The following is a 27,545-nucleotide window of genomic DNA, read 5'->3' as shown; positions in this document are numbered from 1 at the left end:
AGCGGAAAGGAATTTCAGGCAGTAAGTCAGCATTCTCAGGGGCCCAAATGAAATGCCTCTATGCAAACACACGGAGCATGGGGAACAAAAAAAATGAGCTAGAGATGTGCGCATACCTGCAAGACTACGGCCTTATTGGCATCATGGAGACGTGGTGGGATGTCTCCTATGACTGGAGCATTGGAATGGAAGGATACAGGCTTTTTAGGAAGGACAGGCAGGGGAGACGAGGAGGGGGTGTTGTCTCTATGTCAATGACCAGCTGGAGTGCATGGAGCTCTGTCTGGGGATGGAGGAGGAAGAGCTGACAGAGAGCTTATGGGTCAGGATTAAAGGGAAGGCAGGGACAGGTGACATGATACTGGGCATCTGCTACAGGCCACCTGACCAGGAAGACTGAGTAGATGAGGCCCTCTATAGACAGATAGGTGTACCCTCATGTTCACAGGCCCTGGTCCTCATGGGGGACTTCAACCACCCCGCTATCTGTTCGAAGGACAACACAGCTGGGCACAAGCAATCCAGGAGGTTCCTGGAATGTGGGGATGACAACTTCCTTCTCCAAGTGATAGAGGAGCCAATGAGGTACCATGCTGGACCTTGTTCTCACCAACAAGGAGGGTCTGGTGGGGGATGTGAAGCTCAAGGGCAGCCTTGGCTGCAGTGACCATGAAATGGTGGAGTTCAAGATCCATAGGGCAGCAAGGAGGGTGCATAGCCAGCTCACCACCCTGGACTTCAGGAGAGCAGACTTTGGCCTCCTCAGGGACCTGCTTGGTAGAGTCCCTTGGGATAAAGCCCTGAAGGGAAGAGGGACACAAGAAAGCTGGTTAATATTCAAGGACCACCTCCTCCAGGCTCAGGAGTGATGCAACCCAACAAAAAGGAAGTCAGGCAAAACTGCCAGGAGACCCACATGGATGAACAAGGAGCTCCTGGATAAACTCAGGCACAAAAAGGAAGCCTACAAAGGGTGGAAGCAGGGGCAGGTAGCCTGGGAGGAATACAAGGAAATTGTCCGAGCAGCCAGGGAGAACATCCGGAAAGCTAAAGCCCTGATAGAATTAAATCTGGCCAGGTGTCCTGGTTTCACTGGGATTTGGTTTCAGTTTGTGGCCAGCCATGGTGATCAAGGCCCTCAGCAGTTAAATCTGGGGCAGCTGACCCTGGCTGGCCCACAGGTGTATTCTATATCATTGACATCAAGCTCACTATAAAAGAGAGGGTTTGGTAGGAAGTGGTGGTAGGGTTTGTTTTTGTTGTTTTTTTTTTTTTTTCTGATTTTGTTGCCTTTTCTTTTTATGTTCATTGTTGTGATTCCTGGAGTAACTTGCTAGTGATTTGTGGATGAGTATATTGTTGTCTGTTTTGTGTTATTGTTTATATTGATTTTCTTCATTTCATTAACTCTGGTTAACTTCATCCCATGAGTCTTCCTCTCTTTTTCCCAATTCCCTTCCTCATTTGGAGAAGGGACATTGGGTGAGAGGAAAAACTGCTATTGTTTAGCCCCAGGTGTGGGCTAAATGAAGATACCAGGGATGTCAAGCGCAACAAGAAATGCTTCTATAGGTACATTGGTGATAAAAGGAAGACTAGGGAAAATGTGGGCCTTCTTTGGAAGGAAATGGGAGACCTGGTTACCTGGGATATGGAGAAGGCTGAGGTACTCAATGACCTTTTGCCTCATTCTTCACCAGAAAGTGCTCTAGCCTCACCACCCAAGTCACAGAAGACAGAGGCAGGGACTGGAAGGATGAAGAACCGTCCACTGTAGGAGAAGATCAGGTTTGAGACCATCTAAGGAGCCTGAAGGTGCATGAGTCCATAGGACCTGATGAGGTGCATCTGTGGGTCCTGAGGGAACTGGCGGATGAAGTTGCTAAGCTGCCCTCCGTCATTTTTGAAAAGCTGTGGCAGTCTGGTGAAGTTCCTACTGACTGGAAAAGGGGAAACATAACCCTCATTTTCAAGAAGGGAAGAAAGGAAGACCTGGGGAACTACAGGCCAGTCAGCCTCACCTCTGTGCCTGGCAAGATCATGGAGCAGATCCTCCTGGAAACTATACTGAGGCATATGGAAATCGAGGAGGTGGTTGGTGACAGCCAACATGGCTTCACTAAGGGCAAATCGTGCCTGATGAATTTGGTGGCCTTCTATGATGAGGTTACAGTGTTGCTGGATAGGGGAAGAGCAACTGTGGATGTAGTCTATCTAGACTCCGGTAAGGCATTTGACACTGTCTCCCACAGCATCCTCCTAGACAAACTGGCTGCCTGGGGCTTGGATGGGTGGACTCTTAAATGGGTTAAAAACTGTCTGGATGGCCGAGCCCAGAGAGTGGTGGTGAATGGGGCAAAGTCCAACTGGCGGCCGGTCACTAGCAGTGTTCCCCAGGGCTCAGTTCTGGGGCCGGTGCTGTTCAATATCTTTATAGATGATCTAGACGTAGGGATTGAATGCACCCTCGGTAAATTTGCAGATGACACCAAGCTGGGTGGGAGTGTCGATCTGCTGGAGGGTAGGAAGGCCCTACAGAGGGATCTGGACAGGTTAGATAGATGGGCCGAGACCAACGGCATGAGGTTCAACAAGAACAAGTGCCGGGTCTTACACTTTGGCCACAACAACCCCATGCAGCGCTACAGGCTGGGGGAAGAGTGGTTAGAAAGCGGCCCGGCAGAAAGAGACCTGGGGGTGCTGATCGACAGCCGGCTAAACATGAGCCAGCAGTGTGCCCAGGTGGCCAAGAAGGCCAATGGCATCCTGGCCTCTATTAGGAATAGTGTAGCCAGCCGGTCTAGGGAAGTGATCGTCCCTCTGTACTCTGCACTGGTGAGGCCGCACCTTGAATACTGTGTCCAGTTCTGGGCCCCGCACTTCAAGAAGGATGTTGAGGTGTTGGAGCGAGTCCAGAGGAGGGCGACCAAGCTGGTGAAGGGTCTGGAGGGTCTGACCTATGAGGAGCGGCTGAGGGAGCTGGGGTTGTTTAGCCTGGAGAAGAGGAGGCTCAGAGGTGACCTTATTGCAGTCTACAACTACCTGAAGGGAGGTTGTAGTGGAGTGGGAGTCGGCCTCTTCTCCCAGGCAACTAGAGATAGGACAAGAGGACATAGCCTCAAGGTTTGCCAGGGGAGGTTCAGGTTAGACATTAGGAAGCATTTCTTTTCAGAAAGGGTCATTAGACATTGGGATGGGCTGCCCAGGGAGGTGGTGGAGTCACCATCTCTGGATGTGTTTAAGAAAAGACTGGACATGGCACTTAGTGCCATGGTCTAGTTGACAGGGTGGTGTCAGGGCAATGGTTGGACTCGATGATCCCTGAGGTCTCTTCCAACCTGATTGATCCTGTGAACTGATGTCATCTACCTGGACTTGTGCAAAGCATTTGACACTGTCCCGCATGACATCCTTGTCTCTAAATTGGAGAGAGATAGACTTGATGGATGGACCACTCAGTGGATGAGGAATTGGCTGGATGGTTGCACTCAAAGAGTTGTGTTCAGTGGCTTGATGCCCAGGTGGAGGTCTGTGACAAGAGGTGTCCCTCAGGGGTCAGTATTGTGACCAGTATTATTTAATATCTTTGTCAGCGACATGGACAGTGGGATTGAGTGCACCCTCAGCAAGTTTGTGGATGACACCAAGCTGAGTGGTGTGGTTGATACTCTAGAGGGAAGGGATGCCATCCAGAGGGACCTTGACAGGCTTGAGAGCTGGGCCTGTGTGAACTGCATGAAGTTCAAGAAGGCCAAGTGCAAGGTCCTGCACATGGGTCAGGGCAATGCCAAGCACAAATACAGGCTGGGTGGAGAGTGGGTTGAGAGCATCCCTGAGGAGAAGAACTTGGGGGTGATGGCTGATGAGAAGCTCAACATGAGCTGGCAATGTGTGCTTGCAGCCCAGAAGGCCAACTGTATCCTGGTCTGCATCAAAAGCAGCGTGGCCAGCAGGTCGAGGGCAGTGATTTTGCCCCTCTGCTCTTCTCTTGTGAGACCCCACCTGGAATACTGTGTCCAGCTCTGGGACCCCCAACAGAAGGAGGACATGGAGCTGTTGGAACGAATCCAGAGAAGGGCCACGAAGATGATCAGAGGGATGGAGCATTTCTCCTATGAAGACAGGCTGAGAGAGTTGGGGTGGTTCAGCCTGGAGAAGAGAAGGCTCTGGGGAGACCTTCTAGCAGCCTTCAAGTACCTGAAGGGTCCTAATGGAATGCTGGAGGGGGAATCTTTACAAGGGCATGAAGTGACAGGACGAGGGGTAATAGTTTTAAACTGAAAGAGGGTAGATTTAGGTTAGATATTAGGAAGAAATTCTTTCCTGTGAGTGTGGTGAGACACTGGAACAGGTTGCCTAGGTAAGTTGTGGATGCCTCTTCCCTGGGAGTATTCAAGGCCAGGTTGGATGGGGCTTTGAGCAACCTGGTCTAGTGGAAAGGTGTCCTTGCCTGTGGCGGCAGTTTGGAACTAGATCATCTCTAAGGTCCCTTCTAACCCAAACCATTCTATGATTCTGATTTTAAGGTTGTGTCTTCAATGGAACCCAAAATGAAGAAGGTGGTACTTAAGTTTTAATCACCCCCTGAGACAAGAGCTCAGGCTGGAAGCAATAATTTCAGCAGTTAAAAGGAAACTGCAAGCTCTCACTCCACTTACCAAGGTGATTTCATGCTTTTTTCAGAGAAGTAGAAGAGGAACAGGGGATTAAATTGCCTAACAGTGCTTTATGGAAACCTAGCACAAAAAACTTGACTAACCATTAGTACTGGTTGTATGGATATTCTGTGGATGACAGCTTCAATACTCAGAAAATACAGCCACCAGAACAACAAAAAACTTCAGTTAACTAATTCTAGATTCAAACATTCAACACAAAGACTTAACCTGTTTCTTATAACATTTAAAGCGCAAACAAGACAAATCTATGTAGACTCTGAAATTTGTGAAATTCCAGGTCATACCTCAGCTTTGCAAACAGAAAATAATGTCATCTTATAAGAATGATAAAATGCAGAATTTATCATCACATAAACATCTTCAACATTTAAAAAAAGATTTCTGTAATGGCCAGATGTTTTGGACAGCATATCTTTGGAGCATGAAGTCCTGGAAGCCTGTCATAAAAATCCTGAAAATAATTTTATCAATGGAACTGATGTGGCCAGCTTCATGACCATAAGATCTGAAAATATAGCACTTAGAAAAGACAATTACCAGTAAGGATTTAGAAGCTGTTTGGTACTTGTTGTTTCAAAAGTACTAAGTTCTTCAAATGAAATCAATCTGAAAAGCCTTTGGCAAGGTCTATTGCATATACAGAGTAGCCTGCATTAGGAAATACTGGGAAAAGATTGTGAAAATATTTTTGTGAAGTCAGGCAGGGAGAATATTAAAGATGTTAACAGAAGGAGAAACACTCCAAATTTACCTCCATCATCACTGTGAAAGAAGTTAGGATAGATTCAGTGGGTGGTATTGATAGTAGGCCTTTGTCATTATGTTTAGGTAACAGATTGTCTTGTAATACTGACTTAAACTGAAAATCATGAAAAAATTATCTATACAATTTTAAAGACATGTTTTTCTTGCAATCTGGATGAAAATGTTTATCATCTTAAATAACTGCCTAATAAAATAAAAACAGATTACTGATTGTTCCTGAAACTAGCCATACCTTTTTCTAAAGTTGCTATACTATTATTTTAAATAGAAAATATGAATTATCCAAACAATACGTATTTTTTACTTTATTTTTAAACTGAGCTTCAGACTCCCATTTCTTTTAAAATAAACTCTATTTTCAGAAAATTTTATCTATAATAACTTAAAAGCTTAATAATATGTGGTAATCTTAAACCGTAAAAATCATAAATACATAGAAAGGTGGCAGGCAAAGGTGATATCAATTTTCCCTCGTGTGTTATTTTGCTTGCATTTCTTCTGAGACATGCTCATCTGTTGATGATAGACATCTGATCACCCTTTGCGTTCTTTAGAAGAATGTGGTTTTAGATCTTCTCTAAAAGATAAGATTTCTGTAAGTGAATGCCTCTAAAACAAAGCAGTACAATTATATTAAGAAGTAATCAGTTGCCTGGTGAAGGGCAGCATCATTTCTGCAACATCTTGGTTTTCCTGAAAGTACTTTTTGTCAAACTGTTGCCTATATCATGGCACTATATGTTTGAAATATAGTGAGGTACCAGCATGAGGAGCAGTGTGAGCCTGAAGAGAAGATGACTAGGAATGAGTCTTTGATAAAATAAGGAATATCTAAGTGAAACTTTTCTCCATGAAACTGGAAAAAGAAAACTCAAAAGCAGCCCACACTCTTTCATATAATGAAACCTTAATTTTAGCAAAACAAATTGTCGATCTTAAACTTCAAGAATAAATTCCATTCATAACTGGTGCTTGTATTGAAACATTTATTTTCTGTAGGTTACTTTTTCAACTGGGCATGGAAAAGGAATATCCCATGCTAAATTTCATTTTCCGTACGGTATTTTGTGTGGGAACTATTCAACAGTTCACATAAGTTGTTGTTTGTTTGGTTGGGTTTTTTTAAGCTTTAGTATATACACTGTGTTATTGAGACTTTTAAAAAAGTACAGCAGTAGACTGATATATCTTTGAGACAAGGTTTTTCTCGGTGGTACTTCTATGCGTCTGCATTAAATCATAGTGACTGTTAGTACTTTTCATGTATACAAAGTAGATACATACAGACTAGCATCCTTATATGCAAATTATTCTAATTTTTTATACATGAATATCTGGAATTTTTAATACAGGTTTAGGCACTTGAAATAATTGGCCTGATTTTTTTTTTATTTTTTCTTCTCCTCTAAGAAGTTCAGCAATGCTGGCCTATAGCCATGACACTATTCTCAGGTGTTATCTTTCACTCAGGAAGTAAAGCTTTCCCTTTTTATTGTGTATACAGGTTTGTGGAGGTTTGGGTTTATTTTGTGTCTGCCCCCCTCCCCCGAATTTTCTGTAAGTCTGTTCTTAGTGGAGTATAAGATTTTATTTTTATTTTTTCTCTTCAGAACTTTCTGGCTCATCTCTTCAAATCCCTTTTCAGGCATTTTCTAGAAGTTTTTTTTTATTTTATCACTTCACTTCCTTGTGCTGAAGACTGTCTTCCTTGCTGTGAAAGGGTTTCTGAATCTGATGATTATCTATCTTATGTATGTGGGATGACCCAGGTTTTTGTCCAATGGTTAAGAGCCATCCTCTGGTTAGAGTCTAGGTTTTATCCATGGTCTGCCTAACTTAAAGTGCCTAATGGAGGTTAAATGGTATTCTAGGGGTTAAAAACTAAGCATGAATTCCATATGAGTTTTATCTTCTCATGAAAGCTTTATAAGTCATTTTAACATTTCCAGGTTGAGTTTAATTTTGAGTAACTCTAAAAATATTCTTATTTTATTTCTTTTACAGTTTTTGACATCACTTTTCAACACTATCTCGTGTAGACGACTTAATTTTGGAGAGTTAGGCTCTTGACTTGCAAATTAGTTTATCCCATTGTCTAGCTAATCTTGTATTGATACTTGAAATCATAGGAGTAGGTAATATTTTCACAAATGTGAAAAGAGAAGAAATCTTTTTGAAGGTAAATGAAAGGATTTTTAGTGAGTGAGATGCTTTCTGTACTATCATTTTTGCATATGGTGATTTGAACACAACTATAATAGTTCTTCAAATAGAGGTTTAAAATAGGATCTCATTTTAATAAACCTTTGATTTGAGGATAGCAAATGAGAGTAATGAGCATTAAGCATTATTTCCTCAAAGTTCTGAGTAGCTTTAAGCAGCTAATTTTCTATATTAAACAGATGTATTTGGTAGGGGATTTTTGAGCTTTTTAAGTTAAAATAGTACCTTTTTTAAAACTGATTTTTTTAAAAAAAAATTTTGCTTTTTAATCAACTTTCTACTTTTCTTTTCTTTTTTTTTTTTTTGGAAGACAAATTTAACCAAACAGCTTATATATGCACATGAACTGTCTTGAATAAACTAGTGCAAAATCTTAAACTGATTGATATTAAATGCCATTTCAGTATCTTGCTAGAAATATTATTTGTACTTTTTAGAAAAGTCTAGAGTACAAATTTCTTCCTAGAAATGAAACACATCCAAATTCTGCAATGAGGTGATTAGAGAGCAAAAATGGTAAACTAACTTTTCTCTGCTGTCTTCAGTGGTTTATTCAGGTTATGTAATTTCCATTTCCATTACCCTTCCAAAATACTCAGACATTGTACAAGGTAGTGAAAATTCAAAAACAAAGCATAGCTGACATATTTTAGGAAGAAACTAACAGAATTATCTTTTTTACTTTAGTAGTATTTTCTATTTTGGTGACACCTGAAGAACTGTAGAAAAAATAAAAAAAAATTAAAAGCTTGAATGATCTTAATTTTATTTTTCTTTTTTCTTTTTTTCTATGTAGGTTTCTGCTTTAGGGTTGGATCCTTCAGGTGCCCATTTGATAACTGGTAAATATGACTAAGATATTAAATTTTGGGATTTTGCTGGAATGGATGCCTCTCTCCAAGCTTTTCGGTTGCTCCAGCCTTGTGTATGGTAGGCATAAAGAATTCCTTTTTTTAACCTAAGACAGTGTCTGTTTTAGGCTCCTAATAGAATGCACAAAAACCTTGTAAGCTAGCTTGTTTGAAAGGCTTTTATATCCCATTATACTTTTTGTGATAAATGGAATCTGAACCCAAGAACTTGTCTGCTTATGTCTTTTCATGCTTTTTCCAATGACTTGCATATTTTCCCCTTTTAGAAAGCTACAGCTGAATTTGCAGATGGAATTTTTAACAGCATATCAGCAAATAGATTATAAACATCTCGAAGAGACAGGTTAACTTTCATAATTGTAATTGAAATTAACAGAATACACTTTCCATATATACTCTGCTTATATAAAATTAATGAGGAAGAGAAGAAAGTTAAAACAGTTGATCCCTTTGTGGAGAGCCTCTGTAGTTGCTGCCAGTATTTTGGGAGGGGAAATCTAATTTTCATTAAATCATCTGTTTCTGGAAGCGCTGGTCCTTTGCATTGCACTGATAACCAAATAGCTACATAGTGTGCATTTAAAAAGTATAGGTCTATGTCACGGTTTAAAGCTGGGCCGGCTATTAAACCTGAGGCAGACGCTCTCTGTTAACCCCCCCCGCCCCCACTCAAAGGGAAAGGGAAAAGGGAGAGAGACTTATGGGTTGGAAAGTTAAAACAGTTTTAATAAACTATAATAATGAAAAAAAAAAGTATAATAATAATATTGGAATAATCAAATATATACAAATATATACAAAACCAAGATCGAGCTCCCCCGATGTCGGCCACGTCACCACCGGCACTGCAGGGCAGGCTCTGGGAAGGCCCAGGCTGGGACCAGCGACGGTCGAGAGCTGGATTCAGGGATGCACGGCTCGGGATCGGGGGCAGCAGGAAAAAGGACAGAGTCCTCTTTGGACACTGGCCAAAAGCTCAAGCCGCAGAAGCAGCCCGAAGCAGCAGCAGCACGCAAAACCAGCAGGCGGAAGAGGCAGAAGAAGGCAAGGGGCACAGGGGGCAGAAGAAGGGGCGAGACCCTCGTGATCCCCCCACTTTATACTGAGAATGACATGTATGGGATGGAATACCTTCGTTGGTCAGTTTTGGGTCACCTGCCCTGTCCACTCCTCCCTGCAGGTGCGACCCCCCTTCGGCTCTTCACTCGTAAGCAGTGAGGAATTTAGCAGTGACCTTGGTTTCTCTAAGACTAAGTACAGCAAGAGCCTTTCTGCATAACATCCCTACCGGTGCCTCAGCGATAACTACAAACTTCGAGTGTTATCAGTCCTAGAAGCAGACACTGTCTGCAAAACATGCAGTTAGTTTCAGAAAGTGCAGTTACTTAGAAGAGACTTAGCTGAAAGTAAAAATCACTGAAAGTAAAATTGGCCTGGTTTAGGCCAAACCAGGACATTCCACCCCTTATTCCTTACCATTCACGTCATACTCAGATCACCACTACCTTTTCATTTTCAAATATATACAGACATCACTAGTTTATGATTCATCTCTATACAAAGTTCATCAAGTTCATTTAGTTCAGGATTGTGGGTTTCCATCTGGCATAGCAGTCTCTCAGGGCAGGAGACATGGTATGAGTTTTGTCACGGTTCATGCCCACGGGTTGCAGGTTAAAGATGTCAGTCTCGAGGAGGTTACTGGACGCCACTTGCAGCTAGCTCCGGTCTCATCACCACTGTCTTAACCTGGAAGACACTTATGAACACTGTTAGTATCATGCAGCAATTAACATCATACAGTTCAGAATTAAATATTCTCACCCAGAATCACATCACCTTCAGGGACACATCGGACTCCACCATCCTGCAGCATCACCCACCAAGTACATCCAGGTCCTTGAGCAAAAGCAATCCCATGAATGGGTTTACCTTTGCCCGTAGCGGGAAGAACCCAGACAGTTTTTCCCAACAGGTTCCTTTCATGCACCACAGGGACTTTATCCCCTTCTACTGTATGTAAAAGGTCTGACTGAGCAGGGCCAGCTCGAGTGATAGACCCCTGGTGTTAACTAACCAGGTAGCTTGTGCCAAATGCTTATCCCAGTTTTTAAAGGTTCCACCCCCCATTGCTTTTAGGGTAGTTTTTAACAGCCCATTATACCGTTCAATTTTCCCAGAGGCTGGTGCATGATAGGGGATGTGATATACCCATTCGATGCCATGCTCTTTGGCCCAGTTATCTGTGAGACTGTTTTTGAAATGAGTCCCGTTGTCCGACTCAATTCTCTCTGGTGTGCTGTGTCGCCACAAGATTTGCTTTTCAAGGCCCAGAATAGTGTTTCGGGCAGTGGCATGGGGCACAGAGTATGTTTCCAGCCATCCGGTGGTCGCCTCCACCATGGTAAGCACATAGCGTTTACCCTGGCGGGTTTGAGGGAGTGTGATATAGTCAATTTGCCAGGCCTCCCCATATTTATACTTCAACCACCGCCCCCCATACCACAAAGGTTTTAACTGTTTGGCTTGCTTAATTGCGGCACATGTTTCACAATCGTGGATAACCTGTGCAATAGAGTCCATAGTTAAGTCCACCCCTCGGTCACGAGCCCATCTGTATGTTGCATCTCTCCCTTGATGACCTGAAGTGTCATGAGCCCACCGAGCTAAAAATAGTTCACCTTTATGTTCCCAGTCCAAATCTATTTGGAACACTTTAGCAGCCTGATCTGCTTGTTGGTTGTTTTGATGTTCCTCAGTTGCCCGACTTTTAGGTACGTGAGCATCTACATGACGTACCTTCACAACTAGTTTCTCTAGCCGAGCAGCAATATCTTGCCACAGTTCAACAGCCCAAATAGGTTTACCTTTACGCTGCCAGTTGCTTCGCTTCCACTGTTTTAACCACCCCCACAAGGCATTTGCCACCATCCATGAGTCAGTTGTCCTGGTTTGGCCTAAACCAGGCCGATTTTCCTTTCAGTGATTTTTACTTTCAGCTAAGTCTCCTCTAAGTAACTGCACTTTCTGAAACTAACTACATGTTTTGCAGACAGTGTCCGCTTCCAGGACTGATAACACTCGAAGTTTGTAGTTATCACTGAGGCACTGGTAGGGATGTTGTGCAGTAAGGCTCTTGCTGTACTTAGTCTTAGAGAAACCAAGGTCACTGCTGAATTCCTCACTGCTTACGAGTGAAGAGCCGAAGGGGGGTCGCAGCTGCAGGGGGGAGCAGACAGGGCAGGTGACCCAAAATTGACCAACGAGGGTATTCCATCCCATACACGTCATTCTCGGTATAAAGTGGGGGGATCACGAGGGTCTCGGACTTGCTCTTTTCTGCTATGGCCGGTGTCCAAGGAGGACTCCGACTGTTTTCCTGCTGCCCCCGATCCCGATCCGTGCATCCCTGAATCCAGCTCTCGACCATCGCTAGGCCCAGCCTGGGCCTTCCCGGAGCCTGCCCTGCAGTGCCGGTGGTGACGTGGCCGACATCGGGGGAGCTCGATCTTGGTTTTGTATATATATTTGTATATATTTGACTATTCCAATATTATTATTACACTCTTTTTCATTATTATAGGTTTATTAAAACTGTTTTAACTTTCCAACCCAGAAGTCTCTCTCCCTTTTCCCTTTCCCTTTCCCTTCGGGTGGGGGGGGGGGAGGGTTAACAGAGAGTGTCTGCTGCAGGTTTAATAGCCAGCCCAGCTTTAAACCGTGACAGATTTATTGGCGCCCAATGTGGGGCTCGAGAGAAGCTCCAACAGGTTGCTCTGATAAGTCGACTCCCGGCTCCAGTGGGAGGAGACCCGGAGAGCTCAGGTGAGAGAGTATCAGATTTCTTCCTTTGAGATTTACGAGGGGCTGGAAATTAAAACAGATAGTGAAAATGATAATGTCCTTTCTGAATGCTGTGTTATCACGTCTTTTTATAGAGTTTCTTTCACAGTTGAGTATTGCAATGATGCCTTACCTGCCGTGGGCACTGAGTTATTGCTTGCTTCTTCTTAATGTTTACATGTGGTTTAGCAGTGGGCACTGGTCGAAATGTATCGCTTTGGTATGGGTTTTAATACTGATTTATGCCGTGATAAACTGGGCAGTTATTATTCCGATCTCTTATCTCTATGACACAATGATGGGCAGCTTTAATCGTGAATCAGTAGCAGCGACTTCATCTGCGGACTCCGGGTGTCCTTTAGCTGATTGTGTTAATGATTACACTTCCAATTTTACTTCGGGAAATAGTACCTTCTCCTTTTCTGCCAAGCTGATTCCTCTAGATTTTGTGAAATTCGGATGGTGCTGTCTAGGTGGCATGTTTTTATTTTCGGTTGTCCTGAATGTGTTTCTGATGTGGGATAAGATTAAATATCGGTGCAGGGACAGTTGTAGGTGTTGTGCAGCTACCTCAGATCCTACAGCGTGTGCTGCCGCTACAGCCACTAAATCCACTGAAACCTCGGCAGCCTGCACCACAGCTGCTACACCCCCCAAGATGGCCACTGCAGCTACTCAGACTCTAACGAGTCTCAGCACTCCCATGACAGCCACTGCAGCTACTCAGACCCCAGCATCTAACGAATCTGTACCAATTGCTCCTGTAACCAGGAAGAAATACCAAAAGAAATCAGCTCGTGAAGAGGAGGATGATGACTCAGAGCCTTCTAAGGCAGAGCCATCACGTGACCCAGGTGAGGGCCCTTCTCAGGCACAGTCAGGGCCTGACACAGAGGGGGGTTCCCTTGATCGTCATTTTAAAGCAGACCCATCACAGAAGAAAGGTCCTTCTAAAGCAGAACTATCACAGGAGGAGGACTCGGATGTAGAGGTAACCTACCACTCCTTATCCCTGAAGGACCTGAGAAATATAAGGAAAGATTTCAGCCGTTATGATGGTGAGCCAATTATTACCTGGCTGCTCCGATGCTGGGATAATGGGGCTGATAGCATGCAATTAGATGGCAGAGAAGCCAGACAGTTGGGATCCCTGTCCAGAGATGGTGGTATTGATAAGGCGCTTGCAAGAAAGTCAAACACTATCAGTCTCTGGAGGCGACTCTTGTCAGCTGTAAAGAGCAGGTATCCCTATAAAGATGATGTTATGAGCCACCTGAGCAAATGGACCACTATAGAAAAAGGTATTAACTACCTTAGAGAACTAGCTGTGCAAGAGATCATTTATAGACACCCACGGGAAATTGTAGATCCTGTAGATCCTGATGAAGTGGAATGCAACCGATCCATGTTCCGGAAGGTTGTGAAGAATGCTCCACCGACATACACCCACACATTGTCAATATTAGTATGGGGAGAAGATGCTATGGCACGATCTACTGTGGGTGAAATGGCTAACTGTATGCGACAGTATGAAGATAGTATTTCTTCCCCACTGCAGACCCGCATCTCAGCTGTGGAAAAACTGACTAAGGAAAACAAGGACTCATTTAAACAACTGTCAGACAAACTGTCCAGGATAGAGAATAAACTTGACTCTCTACCAACACAGGCCCGCGTTGCAGCTGTTAAGAGAAAACGCCCTCCTACAGGACCAGCTCAAAGGAAACGGAACACATCACGAGGTATCCTGTGGTTTGCCCTGCGTGGTTATGGGGAGGACATGAACAGATGGCATGGACAACCTACCAGTACCCTACAGGCACGAGTACGTGAGTTGCAAGCTAAAAGAAATACCAGAGAGAATTTTCCTAGGAGGATGGCTGCTCCAGTTACCAGTGAGCAGGACCCCAGCCAGGGTAGATGGGCCTCAAATTCCTTTTTCCCAAGTGTGAATAGGAGAAATGAAGGTCCAGTCCCTGTGAGCAGCACGAATCCATTTCTTAATTAGGGGGGCCCTGCCTCCAGCCAGGTGGAGGAAAGGGACAACAGAGTTTATTGGACTGTGTGGATTCGATGGCCTGGCACATCAAAACCACAAAGGTATCGAGCCCTGGTAGACACTGGTGCACAGTGCACCCTCATGCCATCGAATCATAAAGGGGCAGAATCTATCAGCATTTCAGGAGTAACAGGAGGATCTCAAGTGTTATCTGTATTGGAGGCCGAAGTGAGCCTAACTAAAAACGAATGGAAAAAGCACCCCATTGTGACTGGCCCAGATGCTCCGTGCATCCTTGGCATAGACTACCTCAAGAGAGGGTATTTTAAGGACCCAAAAGGGTATAGATGGGCCTTTGGTATAGCAGTTGTAGAGACTGAGGACATTAAACAGCTGTCTACCTTGCCTGGCCTCTCAGAGGATCCTTCTGTTGTGGGGTTGCTGAAGGTTGAAGAACAACAGGTGCCAATTGCTACTACCACGGTGCACCGACGACAATATCGCACCAATCGAGACTCCCTGATCCCCATTCATAAACTGATTAGACAATTAGAAAATCAAGGAGTGATTAGCAAGACTCGCTCACCCTTTAATAGTCCTGTATGGCCAGTGCAAAAGTCTAATGGAGAATGGAGATGAACTGTGGACTATCGTGGCCTAAATGAAGTTACGCCACCTCTGAGTGCTGCCGTGCCAGACATGCTAGAACTTCAATACGAACTGGAGTCAAAGGCAGCCAAGTGATACGCCACCATAGACATTGCTAATGCATTTTTCTCTATTCCCTTGGCACCAAAGTGCAGGCCACAGTTTGCTTTTACCTGGAGAGGTATCCAGTATACCTGGAATCGACTGCCCCAGGGGTGGAAACACAGTCCTACTATTTGCCACGGACTGATCCAGACTGCACTAGAAAAGGGTGGAGCTCCAGAACATTTGCAATACATTGATGACATCATTGTATGGGGTGATACAGCAGCAGAAGTTTTTGACAAAGGGGAGAAAATAATCCAAATTCTTCTGAAAGCTGGTTTTGCCATAAAAAGAGGCAAGGTCAAGGGACCTGCCCGGGAGATCCAATTTTTAGGGATTAAATGGCAAGATGGGCGTCGCCAGATCCCGATAGAGGTGATCAACAAAATAACAGCTATGTCCCCACCAACTAACAAAAAGGAAACACAAGCCTTCTTAGGCGTTGTGGGTTTCTGGAGAATGCATATTCCAGATTACAGCCAGATTGTACGCCCTCTTTATCAAGTGACCAGAAAGAAGAATGATTTTCAGTGGGGTCCTGAACAACGACAGGCCTTTGAACAGATTAAACAAGAGATTGTGCATGCAGTAGCCCTTGGACCAGTCCGTACGGGACAAGATGTTAAAAACGTGCTCTACACCGCAGCCGGGGACAATGGTCCTACCTGGAGCCTCTGGCAGAAAGTACCAGGAGAGACTCGAGGTCGACCTCTAGGATTTTGGAGTCGAGGATACAAGGGCTCTGAGGCCAATTACACCCCAACTGAAAAAGATACTGGCAGCATATGAAGGAGTTAGAGCTGCCTCAGAGGTAATCGGTACTGAAGCACAGCTTCTCCTAGCACCTCGATTACCAGTACTAGGCTGGATGTTCAAGGGTAAGGTTCCTACTACTCATCATGCAACTGATGCTACATGGAGTAAATGGATTGCATTAATTACACAGAGGGCTCGAATAGGAAACCCTAATCGCCCAGGAATCTTAGAAGTGATTATGGACTGGCCAGAAGGCAAAGACTTCGGAATGCCACCAGAAAAGGAGGTGACACGAGCTGAAGAAGCCCCACCATATAATGAACTACCAGAGGATGAGAAGCAGTATGCCCTGTTCACCGATGGGTCCTGCCGTCTTGTAGGAAAGCATCGGAAGTGGAAAGCTGCTGTATGGAGTCCTATACGACGAGTCACAGAAGCCACGGAAGGACAAGTTGAATCGAGTCAATTTGCAGAGGTAAAAGCCATCCAGCTGGCTTTAGACATTGCTGAACGAGAAAAGTGGCCAAGGCTGTATCTTTATACTGACTCATGGATGGTAGCAAATGCATTGTGGGGGTGGTTAAAGCAGTGGAAGCAAAGCAACCGGCAGCGCAAAGGGAAACCTATTTGGGCTGCTGAACTGTGGCAAGATATTGCTGCTCGGCTAGAGAAACTAGTCGTGAAGGTACGTCATGTAGATGCTCACGTACCTAAAAGTCGGGCAACTGAGGAACATCGAAACAACCAACAAGCAGATCAGGCTGCTGAAGTGTTCCAAATAGATTTGGACTGGGAACATAAAGGTGAACTATTTTTAGCTCGGTGGGCTCATGACACTTCAGGTCATCAAGGGAGAGATGCAACATACAGATGGGCTCGTGACCGAGGGGTGGACTTAACTATGGACTCTATTGCACAGGTTATCCACGATTGTGAAACATGTGCCGCAATTAAGCAAGCCAAACAGTTAAAACCTTTGTGGTATGGGGGGCAGTGGTTGAAGTATAAATATGGGGAGGCCTGGCAAATTGACTATATCACACTCCCTCAAACCCGCCAGGGTAAACGTTATGTGCTTACCATGGTGGAGGCGACCACCGGATGGCTGGAAACATACTCTGTGCCCCATGCCACTGCCCGAAACACTATTCTGGGCCTTGAAAAGCAAATCTTGTGGCGACACGGCACACCAGAGAGAATTGAGTCGGACAACGGGACTCATTTCAAAAACAGTCTCATAGACAACTGGGCCAAAGAGCATGGCATCGAATGGGTATATCATATCCCCTATCATGCACCAGCCTCTGGGAAAATTGAACGGTATAATGGGCTGTTAAAAACTACCCTAAAAGCAATGGGAGGTGGAACCTTTAAAAACTGGGATAAGCATTTGGCACAAGCTACCTGGCTAGTCAACACCAGAGGATCTATCAGCCGAGCTGGCCCTGCTCAGTCAGACCTTTTACATACAGTAGAAGGGGATAAAGTCCCTGTGGTGCATGAAAGGAACCTGTTGGGAAAAACTGTTTGGGTTCTTCCTGCTATGGGCAAAGGTAAACCCATTCATGGGATTGCTTTTGCTCAAGGACCTGGATGTACTTGGTGGGTGATGCTGCAGGATGGTGGAGTCCGATGTGTCCCTGAAGGTGATCTGATCTTGGGTGAGAATATTTAATTCTGAACTGTATGTTGTTAATTGCTGCATAATACTAACAGTGTTCATAAGTGTCTTTCAGGTTGAAGCAGTGGTGATGAGACCGGAGCTAGCTGCAAGTGGCGTCCAGTAACCTCCTCGAGACTGACATCTTTAACCTGCAACCCGTGGGCACGAACTGTGACAAAGCTCATACCATCTCTCCTACCCTGGGAGACTCCTAGCCAGATGGAAACCCACAATCCTGAACTAAATGAACTTGATGAACTTTTTTTTTTTTTGTATAGAGATGAATCATAAACTAGTGATGTCTGTATATATTTTAAAATGAAAAGGTAGTGGTGATCTGAGTATGACGTGAATGGTATGGAATAAGGGGTGGAATGTCCTGGTTTGGCCTAAACCAGGCCGATTTTCCTTTCAGTGATTTTTGCTTTCAGCTAAGTCTCCTCTAAATAACTGCACTTTCTGAAACTAACTGCATGTTTTTGCAGACAGTGTCTGCTTCCAGGACTGATAACGCTCGAAGTTTGTAGTTATCACTGAGGCACCGGTAGGGATGTTGTGCAGAAAGGCTCTTGCTGTACTTAAGAACCAAGGTCACTGCTGAATTCCTCACTGCTTACGAGTGAAGAGCCGAAGGGGGGTCGCAACTGCAGGGGGGAGCGGACAGGGCAGGTGACCCAAAATTGACCAACGAGGGTATTCCATCCCATACACGTCATTCTCAGTATAAAGCGGGGGGATCACGAGGGTCTCGCTCTCTTTCTGCTATGTCCGGTGTCCAGGGAGGACTCCGTCTGTTTTCCTGCTGCCCCCGATCCCGATCCGTGCATCCCTGAATCCAGCTCTCGACCATCGCTAGGCCCAGGCTGGGCCTTCCCGCAGCCTGCCCTGCAGTGCCGGTGGTGACGTGGCTGACTTCAGGGGAGCTCAATCTTGGTTTTGTATATATATTTGTATATATTTGATTATTTCTATTATTGTTATTATACTCTTTTTCATTATTAGAGTTTATTAAAACTGTTTTAACTTTCCAACCCAGAAGTCTCTCTCCCTTTTCCCTTTCCCTTTCCCTCTGGGGGGAGGGGAGGGGGGGGATAACAGAGGGCATCTGCCGCAGGTTTAATAGCCAGCCCAGCTTTAAACCGTGACAAGGGTACTGGTAGGTTGTCCATCTCTGGACAGGGATCCCAACTGTCTGGCTTCTCTACCGTCTAATTGCATGCTATCCACCTGTCGGGTTCCGGATTTAAGGTCCGCCTCTAAAGCAAATCTAGAAATAAAATGCAGACAGCCGCCCCCCCCGTCCGCCCCCCCCGAGAGAGAGAGAGGGAGAGAGAGAGGCCCGCCTAATTAGTCAAAAAAAGGAGCAAATCTAGAAATAAAATGCAGACAATCCCTGTCCCCTGCTCCCCGAGAGAGAGAGAGAGAGAGATCCGCCTAATTAGTAATTCCAGTGCAGCCCACGTGCGGCGTGCCTGGTTCAATGCAGACAGCCCGCGCGCAGGGCCCGCCAAAAATATAAATAATTCCAGTGCAGCCCACGTGCGGCGTGCCTGGTTCAATGCGAACACCCGGTATGCTTAACCTGCCGGCAGGTAAAGCACCCCCAAACAATCCTGACCCGAAATATTAAAGATTCGTGATCCCTGAGTTCAGACAAAGCACAACCGAGGCACGGTATCAACACACTTGGCTCTGACTTTATTAGGTCCAACACTGAGGCAACTCAATATTCAAGGAAAAGAGAGAGAGAGATGAAAGAAAGAAAGAAACAGAGAAAACAGTTGAAAGAGAAAGAAAAAAAGAAAATATTCACCACCCTGAGATCCAGCGATGTCTTCCTTGGAAGATGGCGGTGAGGGTCCCACGTGTTGAAGTGATCCAGCCTCTTTTATAGAGTTTTTCGGCAGAGTCATGTGACTGGGAGCCGTCAGTCAACAGTTCGCACCAATCACAGGTCCGAAGGCGGGACATGTCCGGTTCCTGCGCCGTAGGATTGGTCCCTTGCCAGGCTGTCACCGGAGACACGCATCCGGAGGCGGGTGGAGGGCGGGCGCCTAGCTTATTGCGCCATCCCACGTTGCCAGGCTCAGGCATTCCAGGCAGCCGCCATAAGATGTCGCCCGAGCACGTGGTTTACGATTTCTGAGACAATGCTCAAAAGGAAGGGCCAGATTCCCACACCACCCCGTGGCTCAGAAATCATCAACATATAGTCAGTAGTTCGATTCCAGGGGGTGTAGAAAAGTTCGATTCCAGGGGGTGTAGAAAAGTTCGATTCCAGGGGGTGTAGAAAAGTTAGGACAGAAAAAGATAACAGGTTAAAAGAAGGAAAAGGGAAGAGACAAGGAAATGTAGAAAGGTAAGGATAGAAAAAGATAATAGGTTTTGAAGAAAGACAAGGGAAGAGTAAAGCATACAAGGAAATAAAGATAAGTCCAATGACTTGTGATTGGTATCATTCTAATAAACAGAATGAGTCACCTCTTCTTCTTTACAGAAGTCTAACAACAACAATATCATCAATAATGATAAATAGCTTTTGATAAAGTTATAGTGCAACTATAACATGTAAACAAAATGAGAAAAAGTTATACAGTGTAAACACATTTCCATTATCATCAATTTTCAGGAAACAATTACAGTCATTTAACTTTGGCACAAACTCCTTCTTCTGTTAGCAGGTAATCGAGAACCAGCCAATCTTGATTGGCTCTCGAGCACCGCTGATTGGTTCATTGGTGTTTCAGGTTGCGGGCCCATAATACTCAATAATTCGTTGGGGATCATATAATTTGATTCCCAATTCTTAGCTGCCAATTTTTAGAAGTATGAAGCATATCATCCCAATATACCATACCCCAGCCCAATTTTTTGGTAGTATTTTGAATGCATAGTGCCCGCAAAACCAATAATGACCTTTCAGGGTTCGCATCCCATTTGCAAAGGACTTGGCCATGATCTGGCAGGGCGGTAGTCCTTTGACTCACATGGTTCCCAGGCCAAAGGGGTTCCCTGTCACACCACAGTTAATGCAATTAATTTAATTCCATCCCCATTTGCATTACCATGCTCCTGCTCATTGTTTCCAAACACAATTTGTACCTAATATTTCCCCAAAGTGAGTATAATCAGTGGGGGACCAGAAAATCTTCTCCCACCAGGGACTGATTGTAGCACCCTCCCTTTTGGGTGTAACTAATACAATAGTGACCAGGAGCAGGGTGTTGCATAGGCCAAGATGAGGGTGATTCCTTTCACAATCCACTCATGAGCAAGAGAAATGGAGATCCACAATCAACTTTCAGACCAAATGGTCCGCCACACACCCAACAATTAATAAGCTTAAAAGCTTGAGTAACCAATTTTCCCAACAACAAGAACTCATTTTCCCCATGTTAAACCTGAGAACAAGGAAGCAAGGTTCTCGCCGGGTAGGCTTTGAACAGTATAGGCGAGACAACATACAACTGCCCAAAACAATTTGTCAATAGTGACAAAGGCACATTGCAAAAATTATTAAGGCTATACAATTTAAAACTATACATTCAATCAAAACTTCCATTAAATGTTGCTTTCTTCTTCTGCTTCTCTGAACTTCTATCTTCCAACCTGCAAAGGAACAGAAAAAGAAACTTCTCGGTCCTATTAGTGAAAGGACCGGATGAGGTTTTAGTTAAAATGATGGAACAATCCATCGTGTATTAATTTTATGCTCCTTTCCCAGGGCATCTTTTGCTTTCCATGCATATTCATTGAACGGAGCAACAAGTACCAGTGGGACTTCTCCCACGGTAGGGAGTTTTACCAGTACTGGTTGTCCTGGATGATAAGCTGAATTTTTGGGGTGATCTGGACCCTTGGGGGCAGGTATGATTGTCGGGGGCTCCGGATAAAAAGCTGTAATTTTCGGGCTGCCAAATTTTCCCCACCGGTTGTTCACCAAAGTGAGAGCATCCCATAACCGGTTTGCCCATCCTGGGTCATGCGGTTTTAGGAATCGCTTTAGTAAGCCATTGGTCCTTTCCACTATCCCATTTGCTTGGGGGTAGTAGGGAGTGTGGAAAGTCCATTTGATTCCCTCTTCAGTTGCCCAATCCTGAACCATCTTTGCTGAAAAATGTGAGCCATTATCCGATTGAATCGATTGAGGTTTTGGGAAAGAACTAAACCATCCTTTTAAGGCTTGGATGGTGTTTGCCCCGGTGGCTCGGGCAAACGCTTCTGCCTGTGCCAGTCCTGATATCACTTCCACTCCCACTAACACATATTGCTTTCCTTCTGATTTGCGAAAAGGTCCAATATAATCTACTTGCCAGGTTTCCCACAGTCCTTTTCCGCTTTTAATGTGTAGGGGAGGGCTGTCTAGGGGATGTCTGTCGAGTCGGTGACGGCATAAGCTGCACCCGGAAATACATGTTCGACAGTTCTCCCTTGTGACAGGCCAGCCTCGAGCCTGTGCTTCGCAGTAAAGGTCTTTGGCTCCTGTGTGTCCTCGTTTGACATGTAGCCACTCCAATAGTCTCTCCCAATTTTCTGTTACTGATTCATTTTGTAAGGGAGCCAGACGAGACAATTCGTCCACTTTATTGTTCAATTGGCTAGTTAGATCGTCACTGCTTTGGTGAGAGGCCACCCAGGCTATGGCAAAATTCCCTTGTGTGGCAATTCTTAAAATGTCCTGCCACTTTTCCTTTTGCCATACCGGTATCCGGTTGACTTCCCACCCATTTTTCTCCCAGAAAGGAAGCCACTCGGTGCATCCCTTGAAGACAGCAAAGGAATCAGTATAGATATAGACAGGAGAGGAAGATTGAGCCTCATGTTGGAAAACACTCCAAACCGCAACTAATTCACCCACTTGTGCACTACCTTCACCTTCTGTTATGATTTTCTCATCAGTCTGGGCTTGTAAGGCAGCGGCCCGATATTTCCACACTTTTCCCTCACGTTTGGCTGAGGCATCAGTAAACCAGGCATTCAGTAATTGTTTGGAAAAAGGAGGCGCTACTTGTATGACAGGAGGTGGGAGGTTATTCTCACGACTTGGAGAGAATTCCTCCTGTATAGCTAATTTTTTAGGTGTGCCTTCTGTTACATTAAAGATACCACAATAATGTTCAATTTGTGCATACCATTTCCGCACAGATGCTCGTTGTGCCACCCCGTCAGGGGGTGGGGTCCCTGCTAAAATTGGTTTTATTACCTTAAAGGGGCCTCTGAGAATGATTGGTTGCTGGCGAATGGTGCGCTCGGCCTCTCGTAGCGCTAAGCTTACCACAAATAATCCCTTTTCCCATACTGTATAACGTTTCTCTGCGTCTTTAAAACTACGAGAATAAAAGCCAACAGGTCTCGGGGGTCCCTCTGGTCCCTTTTGCCAGAAGTGAAGTGATAGTCCAGATTCAGCAAACCCCCATTCAATTTGGATGGGATCGGTAGGATGAATTGGACCTAAGGCTTGGTGACTAGAAGCCTCAAATATCAGTAGTTGTAAAGCTTCCTCGTGGACAGGGGTCCACTCCCAAGAGACACCTTTCCGTAACAAATTATGCAACGGCCTAGCTATTATGGAAAAATCAGGGATATGTTTTCGCCAAAATACCAAAGTTCCTAGTGCTTGCTGCAGTTCTCGTTTTGAGGTAGGTAATTTTACCTGGTCTAAGGCTAGCAGAGTATCATCTGGAATGCACATGGTTCCTCCTTTCCACCAGATTCCCAGAAATTTAACTTCATTTGCAGGCAATTGAACCTTTTCAGGTGGGACTTGCAATCCCAACCTTTCCAGGTGAGTGATAATTGCTGATTGCATCCTGCCCACAGATTCAATTTGGTCTCCCCCTATTAGCACATCATCAATGTATTGATAAGTTTTGACATTCTCTTCCAGAGGGATTTGTTCCAACTCCCTGGCCAGGGCATGGTGTGCCAGAGTTGGGGAGTGTTTAAACCCTTGAGGTAACCTTGTAAATGTATATTGCTGTCCTTCCCAAGTGAAGGCAAAGCGAGCCTGATCCTCTGGTTGGAGAGGAACCATGAAAAACATATCTTTAACATCAATAGTTGCCAAAATAGGGTGGGCTTGCTCCTGAATGGTACTAATGAGTTCAGCAATGTTAGGCACAGCAGCAGTTAGGGGTCCTGTATTGGCATTCAATCGACGATAATCAATCGTCAGTCGCCATTTCCCATTTGGTTTTCGCACTGGCCATACCGGAGAGTTGTAAGGCGAGTGCGTGGGAACTATAATTCCTTGTTCCCGCAATTCTGTCAAAACAAGGGCTATGCCCTCTCTGGCTCCCAGGGGTAGAGAATATGGTTTCACATTAGTCACTGCAGATGGGGGAAGGGGAGGGGCTGGAATCAGGAGTCTCAAATTTAGTTTGGCAACTCCAAATATCCAGTTACCTCCCTTATTGTCTGTCCACTTACGGCCCTTTAAGACATCCATTCCCAATAGATTTGAAGGGAATTCTCCCATTACCATTTCTACAGTAATCGGTGTGTCTTCCCCAGGGAGTCTGAGAGAGGTTCGCACTAACGTCTGTGCCTTAACATTCCCGAATGCATCTGACACCATCAGGGATTTTTTTGAAGGTTTTAGTCCACATCGATGGGCATCATCCTCCTGTATAGCAGAGATTTGAGCACCAGTGTCCACTACAAAAGGAATAGGTATTTGTTTAGGTCCCACCACACAATATGAAATCAAATCACCTCGAGGGGTGAGGGTGAGCTGTCTAATGTGCATCCACCCTTCGCCCATCCGCTCACGAGAGACGGGCGAAGGAACTAGTTTTCCTCCCTTCTGGGGGAAGATTTAAAAACTACCTCCTGCTCCACCCAAGGTGGGGCAGAGGGAATTTCGCACCTTCCCCCAGGGACACTAGCTGGTGGTTTTTCTGGTGGTTTAATCACCCATCCCTCATCAGTGGTAATTACTTTCGTGCCTCTCTCTGACCACCCTAGTACCATTTTCTCCAACTGTTCTGTATTAAGCCCATTCATACACTTCAGGGGTATTCCCTTATGTTTTCCTATCAACCACAATGCTTTCCTGTGAGATATAGTATCTTTCTTTGAATTCACCGGGTTCGGGGGAGAGGGCCTCGTTGGAGGAAACTTCGCCTCCGCACGCCTCACAGTTTTAGATTCCGATTTCACAGGACCATATTTTCGCCCATAGTTAATCAATTCTTGAGCTACTTCTCCCCAAGTCCACACCTTCTGTTCTGGGGTACGGCGATCCGGGGTTAAAACTCCAGTTAAAGCAGCTGTCACCCGTGCACTCTGAGGGGTATTTCTGATAGTACCTTGCAACTGAATTCCTAAGGGTTTCAATGAATCAGGCAAACCTCTAACCAGGGGAGTCATCCTCTCAGGATCTACCGGTATCATCACTGGGGATTCCTGCCTAAGCTTCAATTCCCGATCATACATCATTTGCAAACAAGCCGCCTTGTGCACATTCTCCACAAGCTGATCCACCGAGCCTGTAAGCGCAAGAGGATCTCCCCTCTCCAAGGGATTCAAACCTCCAGCCCAATAAGCTGCTCGCTGAGTGAGAGACCAAGGGGCTCTATTATCACCAGTAGTCAAAAACACTCCAGGTCCCCAATATCCCTCAGCTTCTCTTTCACTCAACAGAATCTGATCACCACCAGTCAACGACACTCTCCACACATACTCTGTCTCAGACTCCTTTGGACTGCGTGAAAAATCCCTTTTCAACTTAGCCAATTCAGCTGCTGTGTACGGCACCTCCTTCGTAACCATTTTAGGATTATGGTCCTCACTATCCTCATAAGCATATTCGACCTTAACCAGCGGTCGAAGGGGTTGCGTAGGACCCTGCGGTAAATCACATTGTGTCCCCGCTTCCTCTGGTTCCCCCTTACGGTACAAACCATCCCCTTTGTGATCCTCACCAGGGGACGGGGCTGCATCAGCTGCCTGTGCACGACTCCGTCGCCCTCTGCAGTCACAAGCACGTAAGTTCTCCACAAAAGCCTCCTGCAAACACCTTACGTTCTCCCGCTCATTCTCTACTTCATCCTGCAGAGTTTTAACCCTTTCCTCCAATTCACAGTTTCTCTCCTCTAAAGTTACCAACCGATCTTGCAACAACCGCACCAAAAGCTCTTTTGTCTGCGGCGTCTGTGCCGAGTCCTCCAACTCCTGCTCTTGCGTTACATCAAATGCACTCAGAATTGCACCCATTCTCTCTAAGTTATTGATACCTTCCGAAAACTCAAGTATCCTGCCGACTACGCCAATTTATAAATGTCGGGTTCCGGATTTAAGGTCCGCCTCTAAAGCAAATCTAGAAATAAAATGCAGACAGCCGCCCCCCCCGTCCGCCCCCCCCGAGAGAGAGAGAGGGAGAGAGAGAGGCCCGCCTAATTAGTCAAAAAAAGGAGCAAATCTAGAAATAAAATGCAGACAATCCCTGTCCCCTGCTCCCCGAGAGAGAGAGAGAGAGAGATCCGCCTAATTAGTAATTCCAGTGCAGCCCACGTGCGGCGTGCCTGGTTCAATGCAGACAGCCCGCGCGCAGGGCCCGCCAAAAATATAAATAATTCCAGTGCAGCCCACGTGCGGCGTGCCTGGTTCAATGCGAACACCCGGTATGCTTAACCTGCCGGCAGGTAAAGCACCCCCAAACAATCCTGACCCGAAATATTAAAGATTCGTGATCCCTGAGTTCAGACAAAGCACAACCGAGGCACGGTATCAACACACTTGGCTCTGACTTTATTAGGTCCAACACTGAGGCAACTCAATATTCAAGGAAAAGAGAGAGAGAGATGAAAGAAAGAAAGAAACAGAGAAAACAGTTGAAAGAGAAAGAAAAAAAGAAAATATTCACCACCCTGAGATCCAGCGATGTCTTCCTTGGAAGATGGCGGTGAGGGTCCCACGTGTTGAAGTGATCCAGCCTCTTTTATAGAGTTTTTCGGCAGAGTCATGTGACTGGGAGCCGTCAGTCAACAGTTCGCACCAATCACAGGTCCGAAGGCGGGACATGTCCGGTTCTTGCGCCGTAGGATTGGTCCCTTGCCAGGCTGTCACCGGAGACACGCATCCGGAGGCGGGTGGAGGGCGGGCGCCTAGCTTATTGCGCCATCCCACGTTGCCAGGCTCAGGCATTCCAGGCAGCCGCCATAAGATGTCGCCCGAGCACGTGGTTTACGATTTCTGAGACAATGCTCAAAAGGAAGGGCCAGATTCCCACACCACCCCATTATCCCAGCATCGGAGCAGCCAGGTAATAATAGGCTCACCATCATAATGGCTGAAGTCTTTCCTTATATTTCTCAGGTCCTTCAGGGATAAGGAGTGGTAGGTTACCTCTACATCCGAGTCCTCCTCCTGTGATAGTTCTGCTTTAGAAGTACCTTTCTTCTGTGATGGGTCTGCTTTAAAAAGACTATCAAGGGAACCCCCATCTGTGTCAGGCCCTGACTGTGCCTGAGAAGGGCCCTCACCTGGGTCATGTGATGGCTCTGCCTTAGAAGGCTCTGAGTCATCATCCTCCTCTTCACGAGCTGATTTCTTTTGGTATTTCTTCCTGGTTACAGGAGCGATTGGTACAGATTCGTTAGATGCTGGGGTCTGAGTAGCTGCAGTGGCTGTCGTGGGAGTGCTGAGACTCGTTAGAGTCTGAGTAGCTGCAGTGGCCATCTTGGGGGGTGTAGCAGCTGCGGTGCAGGCTGCCGAGGTTTCAGTGGATTTAGTGGCTGTAGTGGCAGCATAACACCTACACCCGTCCCTGCACCTATATTTAATCTTATCCCACATCAGAAACACATTCATGACAACCGAAAATAAAAACATGCCACCTAGACAGCACCATCCTAATTTCGCAAAATCTAGTGGAATCAGCTTGGCAGAAAAGGAGAAGGTACTATTTCCCGAAGTAAAATTGGAAGTGTAATCATTAACACAATCAGCTAAAGGACGCCTGGAGTGCGCAGATGAAGTCGCTGCTACTG

The 27,545-nt window shown here is 45.4% G+C and overlaps 1 long non-coding RNA gene across 1 annotated transcript in view; it reads right to left on the bottom strand.

The window, feature by feature from the left end:
* LOC137675775 (uncharacterized) overlaps positions 1-19,999 on the bottom strand; it is a 59,882-nt gene extending 39,883 nt beyond the window's left edge. The window contains exons 1-2 of the long non-coding RNA XR_011049997.1: positions 19,367-19,999; positions 18,781-18,820 (exon numbers count right to left, since the gene is read on the bottom strand). This is a non-coding gene — a long non-coding RNA (uncharacterized lncRNA). The remainder of the gene's footprint in view (positions 1-18,780; positions 18,821-19,366) is intronic.
* Between the last annotated feature and the right edge of the window lie 7,546 nt (positions 20,000-27,545).

The sequence above is a fragment of the Nyctibius grandis genome, chromosome W (genome assembly GCF_013368605.1).
Source record: "Nyctibius grandis isolate bNycGra1 chromosome W, bNycGra1.pri, whole genome shotgun sequence".
In the NCBI taxonomy this organism is placed as follows: Eukaryota; Metazoa; Chordata; class Aves; order Nyctibiiformes; family Nyctibiidae; genus Nyctibius; species Nyctibius grandis.
The sequence above is the reverse complement of the archived record's forward strand: the minus strand, read 5'-3'. Positions and strand labels throughout refer to the sequence as shown.